The following is a 12,220-nucleotide window of genomic DNA, read 5'->3' as shown; positions in this document are numbered from 1 at the left end:
GTCCATCCACTCAAGTTTCAGCCTCCACCCTCCAAGGCCCCATGGAAATGGATGCCTGTTTTCTTTATGGGACAGCAGTGAGAGGGCCCACGTGGGGAGAAGAGTATGTGCAACCACCACGTATTCACCAAGCCATCACCTTCTTGGAGGGGGACTCCTCTTAGAGACCACCAATAATGGGGAGTATACCACTCCTCCTGGGGTTTCCCCTTCCACTTTGGGCCAGTTCTCATTGTCAGAAGTTCTAGATAACCAACCTCAAACTGGCTCTCTGCCATGTCCCACCTCCTACAGCATCTTAGTCAGCCATCCCTCCCAGTGAGGTGTGGTCTACAAAACCTACAGAGCCATCCATGGCTTTATCAAGGTAAGGACACTGTTAAACAGCACAGGGTTGGCTGATCACAGACGCCTGGGGTGCTCCACCAGAGATACCCCACCAAAATGACATGGGGCCGTTCAGGATGACTCAAGTCAGCCATTCAACTAGCTCTGAAACCATGGGACTGAGCTATGGTCTGGCCAATCTCTGTCCATTAAATGCTTTGGTGAGGCCTATTCTAGGTACACTATATCCTGCGGCATTGTCCTGGCCAGAGAAGGAAGCGAGAGTCAGGCTGGCAGGACCCATCCTCGATGAAGCTGGGCTGCTGCCCTTTCCAGCTGTCACCAGGAATCATGGTCAAGCTCCCCGGTCCCGGGCCTGCAGACGTGCTCCTAGTCCCTCTCGGAACCTCCGGCCTTCATTGGCCTTTCTCTGGTCCTGCAGCCCCCGCCATCTTTAAGCTGGCCCTCCCTGAGACTGCCAGTTCTTTCAGGACCAAGGGCTTGGATCCAGGTCATGTGGGCCAGGTAACTTCACCTTTCCCATGAGCCACTGGGTTCTGTCCTTCCCAGTTCAAAGGTCTCTCTCCCGGCTGCCATTGTCCTAGCCTCCCTTAATACCAGTCCCCTTCCTTTCCAGTTGAAAGCTTTTTGCTCCCCTTCTCCCCTCCCCCACAGAGTCCTCATCTCCCTTAAATACAGCTCACATTTCTGTAGAGCTTTCAGATTTGCAGCCTCTTACAGACATCATCTCCTTGGGACTTCCCCAAAACCCCACAAGGGATGCATCCTCATCATTATTACTGTTCCCATTCCAGAGATAAGGGCACTAAGGCTCAGATAAATGAGACGACCTGCCCAGGACAGCCCAGTGCCCTCGGGGACCCCCAGCTGCCTCCCCATGTTGAGATGCCTCTTGCTTGAGGACACTTTCCTTGATCCTATGAACACTCTGCCTCCTCAGAAGTACCTGACATTTAACCATCTGGGCACAAGTCCACCTCACCCAGGAGAGGAGATGTTCTCGGAGGGCAGGGGCCTTTTCATTTTTGACCTTGTGTCCCCAGCACAGTGCCCGGCGCACAGTAGGCTCACTGCCTGGGTTGAGATGCAGGAAGCAGCCGAGTCTGAGTCCTGCCTAGGGGCTGGGTGACCCTGGACCAGTCACTTCTCTTTTTAATGAGCGCCTAGGAAACTCCCTAAAGCAATAAATCGCTAGGAAGTTCCCATCCCTGCAATGACCCAGGCAGCTTCCTCCTCTGGGAGATCCCCGTACCCTGAGATTCCAGGTGCCGGCCCTGCCCTCTCCTTCGCCAGGGGGAAGGACAGAAAGCAAAGGCTCCACAAACTGGAAACTTAGCAAGACCCAAGAGGAGGCAGGAGGGAAGCAGGAGCCCCACCCCAGAGGGGATGTGACTGCCAAGTCACTGCTGACAGTGCAGGGGCCTTCAAAGACCAGAAAGCAGGGCAGGGGCCCCAGGCCCGGAGAAGCGTCCATGTCATCCTGATTTTTTTCAAAATCAGCAAGAATATCCCTGGAAGGCTCTAGGTCAGTGAGCTTGACTCGGATTTCTGGCAAAACTCTAGAACCCGTGATTAAAAGGGCGACTTGGGAGCATTTGGAAAGAAGAGAACCACCTCCCAGAGGCAGCCGGGCTTTGCCAGGAAAGGTCACGCCAATACAGCCTTACTGCCTCTTTGGATGGAGTCAGAGGATTAACAAATGGACGGAACACGACGGACGCTGGATGGGCTGCGTTTCAGCAACGCAGTTAACCTCTTCTCTTGTGCCAACTTCTGGGACATGGCGGCGAGCTCCTCGAGGGCGGGGACTGTTGCCCGCTGTCCTGGCGTCCCCAGCGCTGAACATGCACACAGGGGTTATCTCCCCTTGTCCTCCTATCCCTGGCAGGGGGATGGGGAGGGGGAGGCGTGGGCACAGCATCTGCAGAATGGCCATCTCTCCTGTTCTTCACCCCGCCCCCAGAGGGACGCAAGCCAGGGTATGCTCCTCCTCCTCTAGGCCGGCAGATTGAACCTCAAAGGTATGACCAGCAAGGGGATGGCAGTTAGACCTGCTGCTGACTCTTTACCTAGCTTCCCAGGTCTGTCCTGCCAAGAGTCGGGGAGGCCCAGGCCCCCAGGCAGGTGGGTGCCCCAAGAGGGTGCTATCCACATGGAAACACATGGAGCCACGTACCCTGGCATCCTCCAGCACCAACAGGGCTCCGCCCCGCCCCACCCCCATTCCAGTCATGGTTTACAGGGGCTCAGATTTGCTGGCGGCTGGCATGGCTGGGCCTGTTGTCATCTGGTCATGCTTATTGCTGCCGTCAAATGAAATTTTATACACGCAGCCAACCCACAGGTGCAGGCCGCCCGCCCTCGCTTTACAAGGGCCTTGCATGGCGTCATTGACAGCCAATAGGGAAGGGCCAATTATGCCTAGGCTGTAAAATGGAACCACTTTTCTTGCACACATAACTGGCTTCGCTCCCTGGGCAGGGCCCTTTGGACAACAGTGCCCCACTGCCCACCCGCCTGGCTCCAAAGAGGACCTGGCATGTCACTGCCTTCCTTTGGGGTGGAGGACATCAGAGATCCCAAGGGATAGCCCCCACCCAGCACACAGACCCCAATACAGGGGAGAGAAGCCTGCCTGTCACTGCCACACATTCCCTACACCCTCCCGCCACAAACACACACACACAGAGCCCACTACCAAATGTCTTGGTCTGAGAAGGGAGAGGGCGCACTGGACTTGGTGTCAGAAGACCTGAGTTCCAATCCCCCCTCAGATCCTCACCAGCTGTGTGGCCACTTAAGCAAGCCACTTAACCTCTGTCAGAGAATGTCTGTTTTCTCCTATATAAATTTGCACGCGATAAGAACACTCACACTACTGATCTCAGGATTGTTATGAAACAAAACAAAACCCTCATGACCATGAAGATCTATCTGCAAAGTGTTATACAAATGTGAGTCACATCCTGGTGACGGTGACCCTGTCCTCTCAGGCCTGCAGGCTCACCCCGACCTACCACCCAGAGAGGACCCAGGAGCCTGCCATCCCTCCAGGCTCGCCCTAACACAAGGCCGACGCACGTGGGACACAGGAGTCTGCAGCTGAAGCCACACTGAGGCTGACATGCCACCTCCACGGGATAAAGAATGAGCCCGGGTTCTCGGGTCATGCTCAAGGGTCACTTTTGTATCCGGAAAGGGGCCTCCTTCCCACAAATGTGCTCTCTGTCTTAGGGACATTTCCCTCCCCCACTTAAACATAAGCATCTTTTTCATGTTATTCCTTTAAACTAAAGGAACAGACGGAGTCGCTTCTCTCCCTTTTGAGAGCCTTTGGGCATGGTCATGTACTCAGCAGAGTAGTACAAAGCAGAGGCAGAAAGACACCCCCACCCCTTCCCATCCTCTCCCCAATACCCCGCTCAGAGGCAGAGGAGTCATCTCTGGTGCTGAACAAGCCCATGGCCCCACCTGCCAAGTGGGCTGGGAGCTGCCCTCCCCCCACAGCACTGATGGCAAACAGGTGTGCCAGAGTGAGGGGCTCATTAAATGGGGAATGCGGGGGAACAATCCCCCATGGCCTGCTAGCTAATGGGCCCAGGGAATTGGCAGACCCATCAGGGGAGGGGGCCGTGCTTTGAAAAAGCAGGTTTGGGGGGAGGAGAAGGGAGGGGAAGCAGAGCACCAGACAGAAACCCGCTGGGCTCCTCCAAGACTGTTCGGCTCCGGCTGCAAGCTCCTGAAAAAGCGTGCCTGCTGGGGCCTTCTCCAGGCAAACCCACCCACCACCCGTGCACACAAGACGCCTGGTCACACAGGCCCAGCAGAGCAGCCAGGGTTCCAGCCCTCTCAGTAACAACAGCAATGACATGGGTGCCCACAGGGCACGCAGAGGTAGGTGTGTGATGCGCTTCATATACATCATATGCTGCAATCACAAGAACTCATTAAGAGAGGTGCTAAAATTATCCTCATTTTACGGCAGAAGAAACTGAGGCACAGAGTAGTAAAGTAATGAGCACAAGGTTGCTGGTTCTGAGGTTGGCACTCTAGCCCCTGGCCCAGGCATCCAGAACATATGCACACAGCACAAAGGGGCAGCATCAGACAGACCAGGCGAGGCCCTCAGGGCTGTCCTGGGCTTATCTCTCACTCCCCCTGGCACAAGTACTCAGACATTTCCCCCCACCCCAGCCCCCAAGATTGAGGGCAGAAGCCTAAAGGGCCTGGTCAAAGGGGAACAGGTCGCCAGGTCAGGGTCAGGAACCCCATTTCGCCCGGGCCTCTCTCCTGGGCTGGTCCATGCTAACTCAATTCAAAAAGCTGACCGGTGAGCCAGAAGGGAGTAAGTGCCAACAGATGCCATCTTGGGCCTGTCTCACTGCTGAAGCCCCTGCCCCATGAGAAAGCCTGCCTGAAAAGCTGTATTAGTAAGGCCATAAGACGACCATCAGGGGAGTAAGGGAAAGGGAATGGCACGGCCCTTGGGACCTGGCTGTCACACCAAAGGAGAGGAGGCCAACATTCAGCCCCTCTCACGGCCTGGCCCACCGTGAGCACTTCCTTCTGGGCTGTGCTCTAGAACAGAGGAAGGCACACATGACTCTAGACTCCAGAGGAAAGCCAGGAGACCATGAAGAAACGAGAAGACTTAGAGGGGGGCTTGAGGCGTCCTGGCTGTGTTCTGCTTAGCCTTTGGGGCAGAACCAGAGGCCAGAGAGGGATTCGAGGCTTCCCTGTCCCCAGAGGTACTTCGGCACAGACTCCATGCTGTCCAGTGGAGGGGTCTTTTGGGGGCCTCCCATCCAGGCATTCTGCCTCTCTGTGTCCCGTGAGGAAGGAAGCCCGTGGGGACCCCCCGGGGAGGGAGGGGGCCCGCCCAGCTGGCCCTGCACGGTGGCCCCGCTGATCCCGGCCCACACAGCAGCAGGCAGCAGAACGAGGGAGGCCGGCGGCTCGTCTTTGTCTCCCTGCCTCTGCCGTCCCTGGGAACCAGCAGTTCTCCAACCCTGGAAGAAATCAACAGCCCTGGTGATAAACGGCCCGCTTTCGTTATCACTTTTCCTTAAGTTGAGGAGAGTGGCTGATGATGGATGGGCTGGAGTTTGGTTATCAGGGTGGGCTGTCAGCCAGGGGTGCCTATCTCCTCCCACACCGCGCAGGGCATCATTACAGGATGGCATCGAGGTGAAATATGACCCAGTGAAGGGAAGGAGAGAAAGGATGGGATTAAACCTGCAGCCAATTGAGCAACAATGAGAGAGGAGTGTGGGCTGGGCCCTTATCGGGCTCGTGACACCTTTTATCTCCGCCTGGTTAGAACGCACGGGCACAAATTGGTCCTTCCTCCCCCATTGTATCCTCTTGTACAAACAGAGGCAGATAAAATGTGTCACCACTGAGATAGCATATCAACTTAACCCTAATTATTCAGGGGGTCAAACTAGGAAATAGGGGCCTCATTTCAACAGGTTCTGCGATCTCGGCTCTGAGCGCAAACCACGTGAAGGGAAGGGGGAGGGGAGAGAAAGTAAGGAAGGAAAGGCAAGAGGGATGGGAAGACAGAGAGAAAGTAGGGGGAAGAAGAAAGGAAGAAGGGAAAGAGAGAAGGGAGAACGAGGAGAGAGAAAGAAAGGGGGGAGGCAAAGGCAGGCTCACGCTGCACTTCAGATACACAGGTGGTCTGGTGGACACACAGTTAGCACCCGAACCTCCTACTAACAGGAGGGAAGAGGGGGTACTGTGGCCCTCACCTCACTGGGAGAGGCCCAGCTGAAGCAGGGCTGGTGCTTCCTTGGGGGTCAAACCAAGGTATTCACCCAACACCAAGCAGGCCCTGGGGAGCTCTTCGCCCTAGGGTGCCCTATGTGAGCCACGCCTGAGTTCAACCCTGGTGACCCAGGTGAGAGGGGAAAGGGACAGCTCTCAGCATCCCTCGGTGTGCCGAGATCTTCCGGCAGTTTGCTGCCCTCTGGGATGGTGATGGACTCCTCCACCGGAGGGCTTCCAACACCAAACAGCTGAGTGCCCAGAACTGACGGGGCCATCGCAGGCAGGGCCTGCCCTAGCTACATTTACCATATGGGGCCGGAGGGAAGGGTGTCCACCCAATCCACAGAGCAACAGGGTTGGTTAATGGAGCCAGGGGAGTCCTGGGCCTGGTATCCTAGCTTCTACACATGTGTCTCCCTCCTCCTCCGCTCCCCAGAAGTCTTTGCCACCGCCCTGGTCCTTGCCCTGAGGGAGAGCTGCAGGGTCCCTTTACAACTACAGCCTGCAGAGATGATACACTTGCTGTGGAGTGTGGAGGGTCAGAAGAGAGCACTGTTTTAAATACCAACTTGACAGTCAGCTCCTTGTCTGTCTTCTCCCCCACCACTCCAAACTTGTCATGGTACAAGAAGTCTATAAGCAGCCCATCAGCTTTAAATATCAGTGTTCGTGAAGCAGGAGCACGAGAGCAGGGGAGCGGGAAGGAGACAGTGAGCGCCTCCATCCGCCCGCCCGCCGCCTGCCGTCGGCTGTCAGGGTGCGCTAATGAATCTCCCCAGCAGCAGCCACGCTTCAGATTGGGGGTGGGAGGCAGGGGGCCTGCGCTGAGGAGGAAATCTTCCAGTGAGGGGTCTGCACAGCATTGAAACGTCTTTTTCTGAAGCCCGTCTGTTAATGAATGTCACTGCAGAGCCCAGAGCTGCCTCGCTGGTCTTGGAGGAGGCTACACGAGCCTCCCCCCCTCCCCCCCAACCCACAGACAAAGGAGCAGCCACAGATGGGAAGGGAGGGCAGAAGGGGAAAATCAAAGGCGTGCATGCGCTGTCCAAACTCACCAGCACAAGCAGTGTCAAGTGCCACCAAGATCAGGGGCGAGTCATTTCGTAGCCAAATCTCAGTTTGCTCAATGGCAAAGCCTCCCCTCTTGCACCCCCAGACACCCCTCACAGGGCTGCGGTGATGACCAGCCCACATAGTGCCAGGCACTCTGCAAACAGAGGGTGCACACCCCAAGGACAGCATCATCCCAGCAGAAGAGATGGCTGCCTGGGGGCCCCAGACCCTGACTCTGCTCGATTCCTCAGCCTTCTTTGTCCTTCCAGGAAGGAACAGGCAGATGGAAGGGAGATCTGCCAATGGGCAGACTCAACATTTGACTTGTTGGAAGCATGGAACCTCTGTCTGAAGCCCTGGGGAGGCGAGGGTGCCAGCCTCCCACCCTCGAGACACATAGGGGACCAAGCCCGGCTGCCCTGAGAGCCTGACAAAGAGCAGGGTGCAAAGGTCGCTTGCCATCCTCTCTGTGGGCCTGCTCTCCCCCTAATCTCTGGGGCACTCCTACATGGGAAGGAAGTCAGAGCCCACAGGGGACCCTGAATCCTGATGCTGGACTGTAAATCTAGTCTTAGTGAACACACAGGCTGCAGACCCTTTCCCCCCAAGTCCAGTTCAATAAGCTTTTGTTATGCTCCTACTATGTGCCAGACACTGGGAACACACGACCAAGACAAAAAACAAGCCCCAAAGCACCACTAGTCCTGGCTCTCAAGGACCTTCCATTTTACCTGGGTGTGTGGCTGCTCCCAGAAGGCCTCTCTGACCAGCTCCCCAGGTCCTCTGCAGGGCCCAAGAGGTGCAACCCCAACAACGCCATGACCTGAGGCCCCCAAGGGCAGGATATGGGGTTCCTGACCATTGGATTGGTCTCCCAGCACCACATTCATGAAGGTAATGGGCTGAGGCTTGAGGCGTAAGGGTCAGGGAGACAAGAAGAGACCAGGACTCCCAGCTGAATCTCACCGTTCCCTCAGCGTGTTCTGGCAAGGGCCGTGGACCAAAAAGGATGAAAGATTTTCTACTTATCACCCTCGTGCCCAAATGTTCCTCACTAAAGACCACCACGCCTGGCCCTGGCGGATGGGACACATCAGCCACTGGACAAAGTCAGGCTGGGAAGGCTGAGGATGTGGGCATTCAGCAGGCCTGCTTCTCACCATTCATGAGGTAGGAGAAGTAAACCCACTTAGCAACTTGATGCCTAAAGGAAGGACGCACGAGGGTCTTACCAGGCAGAGAAGATCCAGGCATCAGACCTGGGCCCCTGCAGCACCAGGAGTGCCAGGGCCACCCCTCTCACTGTCTGGTCCTGCATTTCTTCATCTCTAAAACAAGGAGGTGGCCATCTCAAAAGAGGGCCTAGCCAACATTTTGTGGAGATAACGGGACAGCAAGGCTCCTAGCACACTTCCAATTTCTTGGGTCACACTGAACATACACCCTAGTCTCTATCAGCCAATCCTGGCTGTACGCCAGCACACCTGCCTCTTGGGGTCCAGCACCCAGAAGGCACCTACAGACCCCTTCTCAAGCAATTCCTCCCAGCAGTCTGACCAAGCAGCAGGGGCTTGTGCCAGGCTGTCTCACTGTTCAGAGTACGCCTGACCACTCCCCCACCTCTGCCAATGCCACACACCAGAGCTCAGGCAGGTTTGCCCATCCAGGGACCCAGGTGGACTCAAAGTCAGGGTACCCGAGGCTTCCATCCCAGAAGCTGCCACACAAGCAGAAAGCCTGAATGCCCCTACCTCAGCAGGTGGGCAGGTTGGTGGGCTCCAGAAGAAGCCCTGGCCCTGGCATCAAACCCATATCCAGGGAGCAAAGCAAATTTAATTTCCGCTTGGCTCCTAATGGCTGAGATGAAAGGACATCACCTGCGTCAGGGCTGGCAGGCAACGGTTACTCCTGCTGGCATGTGCTGGGCGCTCAGCCAGGCGTGACCTCTTGGGGGAGGGGGCTCTAGTCACACATTCCCCAGAGCGGCCCAAACTGCCCAGGAACTTCTCAAAGCCCATCTTCGCCCTGCTTTAGGAACAAAGTTCCTCTGTCTCTGGAGGGCGCTGGCAAATGAGCAAGCTGCCCCACCTCTGGGCTTTGTTTCCTGGATCAAACTCATCGCGACTTCAGAAACTTGAGCCTGCGCTCCTTCAGAGGCCGCTCGTCCTCTCACCCCAGCTCAGCTGGCCCCTGAGCATTTCCTGAGCGGTGAGATGGCCATCAGTACTGAGGGAGGATGCCCTCTTAATGGGAGGGATCAGGAGGGAAGGTGGGAAGCTCTTGGCCCCCGGCCTCTCCCAACCTATGTCCTTTAGAGGCAGCTGCTATAGCCATCCCTCCCCTCCCCTCCACAGTGGTCCTTGACCTTGACTGTCAGTATTCAGGGTGTGGGGAGGCTATCCTAACAGAGCAGACAGCCTGGGCGGGCAGGTGGGCAGCCCTGCCCCCTCCCCTGCCCCTCAGGGTTAGCAATACTCAGCATTCTCTGGAATAAGGCAGGTCTGCTACAGCTGAGGGCAGCCACACAGGCAGGCGACCTTTGCAAATAGGACCTAGTGATTAAGTGTGTCATCTGCCCCTGATAAATCCTCAAACACAGCACCTGTTGCCATCACTGCTCTCCTAAAGTGTCTCCTGGGACCGGGGCCACATGTCACATTTGGCCCAGCCTGCCAGGTGCCAGTGGAAAGTCTGAAGCAGTCCAAGCCCAGTGCCCATCTCCCTGCAGCTGGTGTGTTGTACTACTGCCTCATTCCCTCTGGATGCTGCTTTAGGGCCTGCCTGGAAGGAAGTGTGCCTCCGCCCTCTCTGGGGCAAAGACACGCAGGCCTCATCCTGGAAGCAAAGGGGCTCTCTCCCTAAGAGGGGCTTATTCCAGCTGTCTGCAGGGGCAAGGGGGGAAATGGCCATTCTGTCTGGTTGTGGGGCCACCAGATGCCACCAAGCAGTCCCATTCTCTGTCCTTTACAGGTAAATCAAATCCAGCCCCAACCCAAAGGTGAGGTCTGGGTCCCCTGGGGCTCGGACCCTCCTCCCCAAACAAGGTTGGGGGTGGCCAGCCACAGGCACTTGTCGCCAGGCCTCCTGAGGGCGCGGAGCTGCCAGACAACGGGAGGGCAAAGGACAGCTGTGGCAATTAGAATGCAGGGCAATTCAGGAACTATTTAGCAGCATGACCCAGAAGGTCACTGCAGCTGACTCCCATCCCTACATAAATATTGTATGAGGCGGGTGTGCGGGCTGAGCCCCCTCAAGTATTTCTCCTGCGCACTCCACCCCCACTTGGCTTGCCAGCAGCCTCCAGCCAGACCCCGAAGCAGTGTTATTTACCGCCTGAGAGTCAGGGAGAGCCCAACGCCAAGCGACAGGGACTGGACAAAGTCCACTTGTCAAAAATCGCCAGGGTAATTCAGCCAGAATAAGAGGGAGAGGTGGGGAGACGCTCTGCCTGCCCCATGGCCTGGGAGGCAGCTTCGGGAAGCTTCCCCAGGAGGGGCTGTGGCTCCTGTCCAAATGCCCGGGCCCCCTCCACTGACCAGGCAACAGCGGCCCCTGGCCTTGAGGCAGGAGGGGGGGGGGGCTGGGGGTGGGCAGGCGGGTGGGGTCCTGCGCCCTCCTCCAGCGCTGCTCCGCTGCACCCTGACAAGCCTCTGAAGCCTGAGAGCTGCTTGCAGTCAGCACCGTGATTTGTTAGTAATTATTTCCACGATGTCACATTGCTGTCACTCTGTTAACAAAGAGACAGGCTGCCTGGGGCTGCCTGCGAGAGGAGCAAGGAGGGCCTGTCAGGCTCCCGGCGGCTCGGGGCTGGCTCCCTTTCTTCCCCAAAGCAGAGCCCTCAGCAGACAGGCGAGGAGAAGCCTTTCAGAAGCCGCTAGGCTCAAGCCCAGACCCTCACATCTCATTATTTGCTGCCCCCCCCCCCACTTCCCTCATTTCCACTTAACCCGACACACCAATCTCAGAGACCACTTGGCGGCCTCTCATCTCCTCCGGCTCTCCCCAAGCTGCCAGAAACTGCCCACGAGAAGACGCCCGGGGTGGGGGTGGGTCAGGGCACCCTCCCTGTCATGTCAGCCACTTAACACAAAGGCAAATTACCCCAGAGAAAACAGGCAACAAAAGCCAACAGAGACCAACTTCCTACTGCTTCTGCAGGGCCCCTGGGGGGTACACATGGTGAGGGGGCAGCTCCCTGGCCGCTGCCTCAACACTAGCTCCCACCCTGGCGGCCAGTGCCCGTGGAGTCAGTGTCACCCACCGGTGTGCACACATGTCTGCGTGTGTATGTGTCTGTGCACACATGTCTCTGTGTGCATGTGTGTGTACATGTGTGTCTAAGATGAAAGGCGCCCACTGGGCCAACCTTCCCCAGCCTCCATCTGCACAAACCAGCTGATTTGCTTTAGAGCAACCTAATGTCTCCATTACCCTGGCTGCGAATTAGAGAGCAGATTGTCAGGGGCTGACAAAACAGGGGTCACTCACCTTGCAGGCATGGGAAGTGGGAGATTAATTCTTTCCTCCACCAGACAGAATCAGCCTCCAGGATGCTCCCAGGGAAGTGCCGACTTGAGAAACCCTTTCCCTACCACACAGCTACAGTCACAGCCCCAGCAGCCCCTGGCAGCAGCAGGTATGCCCAGGGTGGGGGCCTGTGGGGAGAGGGCACTCCCCATCTAAGGCAGCCAGCCTGCGGGGAGAGGGCAGCCCCTTGCCCAGAGAGGGCAGCCTCCCACCCAAAGTGGCCAGCCTGTGGGGAGAGGGCAGCCCCTCGCCCAGAGAGGGCAGCCTCCCACCCAAAGTGGCCAACCTGTGGGGAGAGGGCAGCCCCCTGCCCAGGGAGGTCAGCCTGTGGGGAGAGGGCAGCCCCCCACCCAAGGTGGCCAGCCTGTGAGGAGAGGGCAGCCCCCCACCCAAGGTGGCCAACCTGTGGGGAAAGGGCAGCTCCCTGCCCAGGAAGGCCAGCCTGCAGGGAGAGGGCAGTCCCCACCTAAGGTGGCCAGCCTGTGGGGAGAGGGCAGTCCCCACCCAAGGCGGCCAGCCT

The 12,220-nt window shown here is 57.3% G+C and overlaps 1 protein-coding gene across 2 annotated transcripts in view; it reads right to left on the bottom strand.

Annotated features, from left to right (window-relative positions):
* ERI3 (ERI1 exoribonuclease family member 3) overlaps positions 1-12,220 on the bottom strand; it is a 194,888-nt gene that overhangs the window by 94,714 nt on the left and 87,954 nt on the right. The gene's annotated exons all lie outside the window — the stretch shown is intronic.

Source organism: Vombatus ursinus, unplaced genomic scaffold (assembly GCF_900497805.2).
Source record: "Vombatus ursinus unplaced genomic scaffold, bare-nosed wombat genome assembly UNPS02014825.1, whole genome shotgun sequence".
Lineage (NCBI taxonomy): Eukaryota > Metazoa > Chordata > Mammalia > Diprotodontia > Vombatidae > Vombatus > Vombatus ursinus.
Note: the sequence above shows the minus strand (reverse complement) of the source record. Positions and strands in the feature narration are given on the sequence as shown.